This window comes from Thalia democratica, chromosome 3 (assembly GCF_965202585.1).
Source record: "Thalia democratica chromosome 3, ktThaDemo2.hap1.1, whole genome shotgun sequence".
NCBI lineage: Eukaryota > Metazoa > Chordata > Thaliacea > Salpida > Salpidae > Thalia > Thalia democratica.
Window position 1 is genome coordinate 47,256,102 of NC_139167.1, and position 10,391 is coordinate 47,266,492.

The 10,391-nt window shown below is 25.3% G+C and overlaps 1 non-coding gene across 1 annotated transcript; it reads right to left on the reverse strand.

The window, feature by feature from the left end:
• Positions 1 to 9,808: 9,808 nt before the first annotated feature.
• LOC145832762 (U1 spliceosomal RNA) lies at positions 9,809 to 9,973 on the reverse strand. Its single transcript, XR_014369739.1, has one exon. It is a non-coding gene; the product is annotated as a U1 spliceosomal RNA (small nuclear RNA).
• Positions 9,974 to 10,391: the final 418 nt, after the last annotated feature.

The following is a 10,391-nucleotide window of genomic DNA, read 5'->3' on the forward strand; positions in this document are numbered from 1 at the left end:
TTTAGTTAAAATCGGCACAAAAACATTAAACTTTTTTTTCAACTACCGAGTCTAGGATTCGGCCATTTTTTGCCAAGATCCGGATATTATTTTGAAGTACCAACTTTTAAATTAGGATTAAAAACTTTACCAGGAAATTATAGACCCATTTCACTTCTATCTATTTTAAATAAACAATTGAAAAAGTAATAATTGCCTGTACAGTATTTTTTCTAAAAACAAAATTTTTAAACAATTCTCAGTTTGGCTTTTGACAAAATCATTCCACCACTTTAGCTTTGTCTAAATTTGTTGAAGGGGTTATGTCCAATTTTGATAAAGGAAACGCAGTATGTGCAGCCTTTTTGGATTTAAGTAAAGCATTTGATAGTGTAGAAAGAATTAATTTACTTAGGAAATTGGAATGTTATGGTGTGAGAGGAAATATGCACCTACTAATCAGCTCATATTTAGATAGAAGGAAACAGTTCATTAGCTTTAGTCAACCTGTGAAAAAAGTGAAGGTGGGGTATCACAAAGCTCAGTATTAGGACCGTTTTTATTCCAAATACATATAAATGGCTTACAGAATAATACTAGTCTTTACATCCTCAACTTTGCAGATGATACAATGTTGTACAACACATTCACAAAAGACACATACCTAAATGACAGTAAAATGTTTAAAACAAAACTAAAAAAGGTATCAGAATGACTTATGAGAAACAAACTTAAACTAAATCTAAATAAAACCAGAAGCATGATTCTATAATCTGTATCAATCAAAAAATAGTTTTTGAAAAAGTATAGATCTTAATGTTTAAATAGGTAAAACAGTTATAATAAACACATACAGCTATAAATATTTGGGAGTAATTATAGACATAAATTTAAAATGGTCAGAACACATAGAAATTATAAAAACAAAATTACAAAAACATTGGGTACATTTTACAAAACCAGAAACTTCTTTAATTAAAAAGCACGACATTTGATCTTTAATTCTCTGCTTACAAGCAATGTTAGATATGGTTTGTTGTGCTGGGGAAGAGCAAATAAAAAATGTATAAATGATATCAATGTCTCATAAACAGAGCACTTAGATGCATACATTAAATGAAATATGATGATAGTGTGAGAGAATTATATACTCAGAAAAAAAATATTAGATGTTGGAAGTCTGTATCTATATGAATTAGGTATATTTATGTTTAAGTTTAAGAATAATCTTTCACTAGATAACTTTAAAAATTACTATAAAATGTAAATAATGTCTATAGTTATCATACCAGGTCTTCAGATACAATTTTTTTCCTACCTAGATTCAACAGCAAAGTTGGTCATAAATCGCTATCCTACCAAGGAAGTAAGTTATGGACAGAGCTACCATTACATTTAAAAAGTATAAGTCATTTTGGAAAGTTCCAGGATGAACTTAAACTCTATCTATTAAAAAGTGATTAACAAGGTTATTAATGATCATTGCTACCCGTCTATTTACATTTGTTTAAAGAGTTAATAGTATTTGTCATTTAATAAGCAACTTTTTTTTCTTTTTGTTTTTTTTTGTTCAAAAGTTGAATTGTTCGGTTACAATAAAAGTGGTTTAGTCTAGATTGCAGCATTTTCTATCTTAAGTTATTTTTTAGATTATTTTTTAAGATTACTATTTTGAATTAAGTTTAGAATACTTTCAAACTTTAAGTTTTATTTTTAGCATGCCAACGTAAAAAAAAAATTATAGATGTATATATTTAAACAGAAAATTAAGTATTTAAAAAGTACGCTGAGATAACTGTTTCAAGCAAATTTATGTTGAAAAATATCTTTTTCTGAGAAAATCAGAAAAAATAAAAAACTTCTTTTTTATGTTTACAATTTTTTTTTGCCTTGTAATATTACAATTTTATACTTAGACAAGTCTTCAAAGTATAAAACAGTTTATTTTAAAACGGAAGGAAATTTGTTGTTTATGTTATTATTGTTTTTGTTTTGTTTTCTTATTAGAAGCATAAATTTAACATTACTTGTCTTTTTTTTTTCATTTATAAAAGCTAAGTTCAATTATGGTGGAATTCATTTATTTTAAGTTATTAAAAAATTATGCAATAGTTTATTTATCTATTCGAATGTGAAATTATTTTTACTGTTCAATTAAAATTTCTAAATAAAATGAAAATAACACTTTTAGCACAAAACAGAAGTTGATAAAATTGAACGTAAAAATATTTTAGCGTATTACATTTTTACTTTCTTTAAAGAAGTTGTAACTTATCATTCAAGTATTCAAATGTTTGCTATAAGTATTGTTTATCTCCTTTTATAAACTGATTTGAAGTTGTATCTATTTTTAGTTTTTATGTTACTAAAAAAGTTTTTAAGTACATTTTATACACAAAATTCAGTTAATTTTCGTTAAATTGTTTTCTTTCATTTCGTTTGACTGATTGTTTTGTTACTAAAGATTTAAATATTTAAATGATAGAAAATTAAATCCAATAGCTAGTAAGAAATTTTATAAGCATGTGGTGTACGACTCAATAACCGAAAGGTTCCTTTGTACACCAGGTCCTTAGACCAAACTTTTTGAGCGCTTTTTTTTATCGTTCAATAAACAACGTATGTATTAATAATAAAATAAGCATATTTGATGAACAATGTTTTGTATTTTAGTATTGTCTTAAAATTGGGCTTCAAATTAATTATTGTCACTTGTAAGTTCTAAACAACCTTTACAGATAAAACGTTGTTAATTTTGTAACAATTTAATTGATTTATTTAGCAAAAGCTATAGATTGTTTTTCGTACAAATTATACTTCAAAGTTATATATACTGACCCATCAAACCTTTATCTAATACAGTTAGTTTATTTCCGAAATTGGTAGCGAATAAAAAAAGTATAATCAGTATTCAAAGATATGTTAGTTACTAGACTAAAAAAATATTTATGATATAAAATAATATTATGTCTGTGAATAATACTTTATAAAGAAAATATAAAACCAAATGTAATTTACGCAGATACTTAATAAAAGACATAAAAAGTTCTGTAAAATATATTTTAAAACAAACATGATTTATTAAGTAACTATATGTTAGAATTTCGAACTTAGATACTTAAAAAACGTTACTTAACATTTATACATAACTTCTATTTATTTTATTCAAAAACTTTTCAGATTTATTTATAACAACTGATGATCTCCTTTATCCCAATATAGGAGTGAAACATTGTTTTGTTGATAATAAACTGTAAAAATAAAATTATATAAAAATCTCCTTAAAGCTAATTAAGTCGAGAACTTTGAATTGTTTGATTTAAAACAAATTACAATTTTATACTTACATAAGCGTTATTTATGAGTCTAAAATAAACAGTTGAAAACCAAGTTTTTAAAGTCAAATTAATAGATATAAACAATAGATAGACCAAGTTTTATAAGTTTGTACACTGAACAGTTTTTAGGCAAAGTTCTAGTTATATAGAAGTAGCCAAAAAAGAAATTCACGATATTAAGTTAAAATATTTTACAAAAGCTCATTAACTTGTATTTCAACAAGTTTTCATTTTATTAAAATAGTCAAACTTTTAAATGAATTTTAGAAATTAATTACTTTTCAGCTAAAAACCATTACATGGACAATCACTGTAAACTTGTAGTATAACTCAGGAATGCGAAAAAATATATATATTAAACAAATTACAAAAATTATGAGTAAATGGAACAATCGAGAATAAATAAAAATTTAGTATAGTTTTTCAAGCCTGATTTAAATCACGGATTATTTGAATACAAGCGTTCAAGGAAACTTGAAAAGTGAAACCATGATAGGGTACAGAGTATAAAGTATTTACATATAATAATACCTATTGTTTGCGATTGATTTTAAACTGAGTTATGAAAGTAAATAAATGGACGGGTACATCATAGACGTTTAAACAAAAAGAATTTCCTATTGTATAAGTAGGTTTTCGAAAAAAACATACATTATTTAGAAGCCGCTCATTTTCTTGAACTGCTATTGCTGCTTTTTCTAAATTTCATGTTTAGCAGATTCTATTTGCATCATTTGAGGTGTGTTTGATTTTATTAACTTCAGTTTTCGTGTTCACTTTATTTTTCGCTTTTTCTTATACCTGTAATAATAATATAATGTAAATAAAATAATAACTTATAATGATAACACGTAATTTGAAAAAAAATATTTGATTCTTACTTATGTTCTTATAAGTATACATTAATAGTTGAATACCTACTTAAACACAACTTTCTGTTGAACCGGTACAACATTTATCCGTGCCCTACTTTTTACTTTATAAACAACATTTTTATTAAGCAAATACTTTTTTTTGACATTTATCCTTTTTGTTTTAAAGCAAATACAAATCTTTAAAATTACATTACTAGTTCATAAGTTCATTACTAGTAAGCTTAACTATCGCTAAAGATTTACTCATAGTACTTAGCACTTTAATTTTAGATTATCACTAATATTTAGTCTAAATTTTATTTTCGTTTTTAGAATTACTATAGTGAAGGATGATATAAATTTATTAAACAAGGGTAAAATTTGCTACAAAATCAAAAATTGATACAAAATAGTTAGATTTTAATGAGGACAAATATATTTGTAAACATAAAAGATATAGCAAAGCAAAATATATTTCTAAACCGTGAAGTTGTCTATATAACAGTAAACACAACTGTTTTCAGTAAATAAACAAATTAACTGACTAACAACATTTCTGTGTCATTAAAAAGTTAACAGTTCTATTGTAACGGATGTTAGATACATTTTTTAAAACATTGTTGTTCAAATTAAATATAAATCTTATAAAAAAATAGATGTAATAAAAACATTAAAGTTTTTTATATACTTAAACGAAAATTTCATTAGCCAAAATATATAAAATTTAATGTATAATCTCGTTAGTTCCTGTCTTTTCACGCATAACCATATATATGTTTTCAGCTATTTTGCAAACTGCACATTTTCTTGTAACTTTTTTATGTATTTTCCTCGTTAAATCTATCGTATTAAAAGAAAACTGTCAGAACTTAAGTTTAATGGGGGGGAAAAGTTACCTTGGTATACTGTATTTATAACGATTTATTTTATTTAAAAAGATAAAACCATTGTCTAATAAAGCTTACATATTTCTGTCGAATGCTTAAATTCTCTATTTTTTTATTTAAAAACATTTCACATAAATAAGTGGTGTATAGTTTGATTTCACAGAAACTTTTTTTTTTACTTTAGTAAAAATTAATTTAACAGTAGTTGAAACAACGCAAACTATTCTTTAGTTAACAATTAGAAATAGAGTTGACGTGTAATGGTAATAAGGTTTTTTACTCTAACTGTATTTAAATTTTTAAATAAAGAAACAAAAATTTTATAGTTTATCATATTGGTTCTAATCAGTCGTTCACGACAGACCCGTTACTAAAAAAAAATTTGGATTTTTGTTGTAGAACTAAAAAGAATTGTACCTTATAAAGCTAGATATTAAACAAAACTAAAAAAAAAATTAACCAATACTGGGTGAGTTAGCGATAATTCATTAAAGATATTTTTGTTAAAACAAACTTTGAATAAAAATCAAAACAAAAACTTACCCTAAAACTATTTTGATATTTATTCATAATTTGATTTTGTCTTATAATTTTGATTTTTTTTTTAGGTTTATCTAGTAAATTAAGTTGTTATTCAAACATTTTCTTTTAAGTTTCAAAATTAAATGTGTGCTTTTTTTTTGGATGAAGTAGCCTTAAATGAGGTCTAAATTTGGAAAATAGAGACTATATATCAATAAAAGAAAATCTTATTTTAATAGTATTTACAGCTGAAGGTCAAACATTGTTGATATTTAGTAATATGTCAGAACTGTTTTTTTTAACTATTTTAGACAACCAAAAGAGTTTATTTGTTTAAAAAAAGTTTTAGTTATATGTGCTATCAAATTATTTTGCATATACATCAAAAGCTAAAAAATGATTTTAAACTTTTTTTATACAAATTACTTTTAAAAGTCTACTCCTTTGAGTCTGATAACTTTTAATCTACTAAGATTTTTAAGTTTTGTTTTATATTATTGTTTATTGAACGACAAAAAAGCGCTCAAAATAGTTGTTCCTAGAGCCTGACGCACGAAAAAACCTTTTAGTTATCGAGTAGCTTACCACTTAAATAACTTCTAAGTCTTATCCAGGAAAAAATCAATTATATCAAGCACCAAAAAAGCCTTGTTATACATTTTTAACTATTTTAGACTACCTTACGTTTTTATTGTTATAAAAAACAGCTAAAGTGTTTCGGTTGTGACTGATTGAAAAGTCCTAATGAGGACGAAACTGGTCTCAGTCTACCGAAGCTTGTGGTATGATGATCAAATTGGCATGATCAACCCTTTAAAAAAAAAAGCAAATTATTTTACTTTAAAGTTCAAGTGTATCACTTAAGGTTTTAACAAACCAAATTAAACAGTTTTTGAAAATTAAAAATCCTTAATGCTTACATATGTTATTCAACAAAGGAATATTCTATGAGTTACAGTTGTTTAGGTATTCATCGTATTTCTTTAAATGACAAAACTTCCGGTTCTAATACAATATAACGATGAATACTATTAAAAGTCGCTGAATTTTAATTCGGTTGTAAAGAGTTTGACTATTTCTCAAGCTTTTTTTTCATTAATTTGACATAAATAAAACTTTTACAGAATTCACATAATTATTACTACTGACGAGTCTAAACTAATTTTTTTTAATACTAAGATAACAATAAGTTAAAAAACCATAAAAAATACATTGTTATCAGGAGTTTAATAAGATAAGCCATAATCTTTTTTTAATCTTCAAGTACAGTCTGCCATTAAAAGAACCATGTTTTTAGGCAGTAAAAAGTAAAAGTTTTATTATTAAAAAACAATTAGTTCATTTAAAAAAATATCAACAATATAAAAATTACTGACACTCTAAGATTCAAAAATATTTATCTATAAGCTATTTAAGTATATTAAGTAGTCATTAATCGTAAAAAAGTTTATTTATCCTACCAATTTTCCAAAAGGATTAAGAAAAACGTTTTGTTATCTTTCGGATTCTGATCTGTTTTTCAAATTAAGATTCAGAGGGATCTGGATTTTTTTAAAACTTGCTCTTGTAATATTAAAAAATGAAAAGTACAAAAATCTTTTTTTCAACCTAATAATAGACGTTCAGTTTTTGTCTGTAAGGCCTATTAAACCTTTGTAATTTTAGTTTTTTTTATTTTTGTAACTTGAATTCAATTGAAAGAATGCAAATCAACTTTTTGTTGACCTTACAAAAATTTTAATCCGCCTGTGACGGTAAAAGATTTCAATAACAAAGTCAAACAGAGAAAAAAAAATATAGTTCCATCATTTTAATCAGTGGACCCGTGAAACCAAAAATAGGCATTTTAGCCAGACCTAACTTAAAATATTTTTTACTATAACGGACTTTGTATTAAAGTAAAATGAAAAAACTAAAACTTACAAAATCTAAAAATTGATTTAAAGCTAAGCTTTTTGTATTTTTTCAGTTTTGAAAAAATTTTGCTGCATGCTTAAAACAGTTAAAATGCCCCTATTAGTAGAGCTTTCTCTAGATATAAGTATCTTTGAAATTACCAGTTTAACAAAAATCTATGTCGAACAAAGCTAGTCTGCTATGTACAAACGTTGCTCTAACGACTAGAGAAAAACCCTAATATAGAACTTTGAAAAAGGGTACAGAAACTGTTATAAAAAGTAATCAGGAAATAAAAATCATTTAAAACACTACATATAAAAAAATACTGGTTCACGATAAAAACGAAGTAAAGTTACTATAAATTGATCAATTTACTTTTAAAGATACGAACAGGGTAAACATAATACAATAAAGAGCAATTAGAAAGATTCAATTGTTTTATCAAGCATTTTTGTTTGATAGCAACAAAAAACAAATACTTATAACTTACAATAAACGTCACTTACAATTTGTAAACGTACTTGTACTGTGATTTTGTTTATGCTCGATAAACTACCTGTGTCTTTTCAGGTAGGCTTTTGCTATAAATTTAGTGCAATTGTATCTTTAAATTTATTAACTTTTTCATCAAAAAATTTATTAATGCTGTTCTAATTACCAAAAAGTATCATAAACAATAAAAATAGTAAGTAAATAATGATCTCGACTACATTTTTGCACTAAATATGATAACTTTTTAAACTACTTAGAATTCGTACTAAAACAAAAAGTTTTTAACGGTTTATTAGTTACAAACGTTGCCTTGTCCTAGTGAATAAAACGCTGTGTATTATAATAAACATCAAGTTTAAATTTCTAGTTTGATATGCATTGGCTCCTATTAGTATAACACTCACCTTATACACAAAAAACTTTTTATAAAGTGTATTTAAGTTTTACGAAATTAATTTGCCTGCAACGTATAGTTGTACAAATCCTGCCCATTATAAACTAAATTTGTATTACTCATTTTAAATTATTAGATCCGGATTATTTTTTGAAATGTTTGTTAGCCCAACTTTTTTATGAATATATATAGTAGGTAAGATTAGAAAAAAACAAGCTTTAAAAGCAAGATAAATGTTTAATACTACGGTTGTGAAGCTCTGTTTATTTGTATAGATCAAGATGATTAAGCATTTTTATTTAGGTTAATAATTCTATGCTATCAAAGAAAAACTTGCAAATCTAAATAAACCAACATATATCGGCAAAGACTGCATAATGCTATAAAAAAAACTTAAAAATACTAAACAAATATAATAAGCAAGTATATTGAACAATTGAGTTAGACTTGATAAAGATTACACTAGAAGCATAATAATAACAAAATAACCAGCATTCTTTATTTATTGTACTAACACATGTTTTTATGTGTTAACGGGTTAACACACTTCAACGAAGCTATGAAAATCAAGAAAAAAAGAAACATGTGTTGGTATAATAAAGAATACTGTTTAATTTGTTATTGTTATATATTCCAGTGAACTTGTTTCGCTCGGATTTTTGTTAGCAAACGCTTAAATTTTTATTTTTGAATAGTTATTTGAAATATACAAACAGTTTAAACACTTAAATACACATAAAATTTAATTACTAATACTCCTACAGATTATGCAATTGAAAGTGTACATTTTGAAGTACTTAATTTGCTTATTCAGCGTGAATTGTCACAGAAAAAGAAACTACACAAATTTAAGTATGACTAAGTCGACACTTGCAGTTAGGTAAAAATTAATCTAAAATCTAGCGTCAAACTTTATGGAGATAACTATAAGCTAATACATTATAACAGTTAAAGTTTTTAACATCCTCTAGTTTTATAGCTTTTTGCCTAAAATTACTTTAAGACGTTACTGGTCGGTTAAAAAACAAAATTTGTCTTCAATAAATCTAATAATTTCAATTTAAACATGTTGCAAACACAATACAAACTAATAAAGTCAACAAGTTGCAACTTAACAGATAAATTGCAATATTTTTTGATTAAAAAAATTATCCTTTCATTCCGTACTAACAAAATATATATTCTCGAAAAAGTTATAAAAAACATTTTTTTATTCCTTAAAATATTTCAGCTTTCAATTAAAACTTATTGTATTTTGTTATAAAACAAATTGTATTCAAATTATTTCTCTTAAATTTTAAGCAAAATAAAACAGTAGTAGTAAAAACCATTCATAATAAAAAAGTAAAAACAGTTTACAGTGTCGTATTTATCTGTTCTAAACTCTGCATTTGAAACACTTTGGTACTTATTTGCTTCCTATATATTTGAAGTTTATCAGTTAGGGGACTGCGCGAACGCATGTTCCCCGTTGTGAAAAATGATACGGCCGACTTACTCAATTTTGAGTAATCGCAGAGGTCAGTTTTCACCAGTGTGCAATGGTGAAACCTCGCCCTGGGTCAACAGCCTGCCTGATCGCTGTTAAAACCCCCGTCAGGTTAGTTTAACTTTCACGTTGTAGCTCCCCTCCCAACCAATATCTTGTGTGTTGATGGTTGCTGAAAAACGTATGTGACGTCATAATAAAAGAGCATTGTAAAAATTAAAAAGAGAGCATCGCCAGTTAAGTAAAAAAGTTTTACGACCAAGTTTGTACAAGTAAACTTTGCTTAATTTTTTTAAATAAAACGCGTTTATTTTAACTATCAGAAATATTAACATAAATAATATAGCTTCATATTTAAAACGTTATTTACAAAACAATATACAATAACATTTTTAGATATCTATCAATTTTCGTCTTGTTTAGTCTGCAACAACTTTAAATAAATTAGTCTTGTAAAACTTGTTGTTTTTTCCTAGACAAATGTTCGTTTTTGATGGTTATAACACTATAATAATACTAAACATTAGAACAATTTAG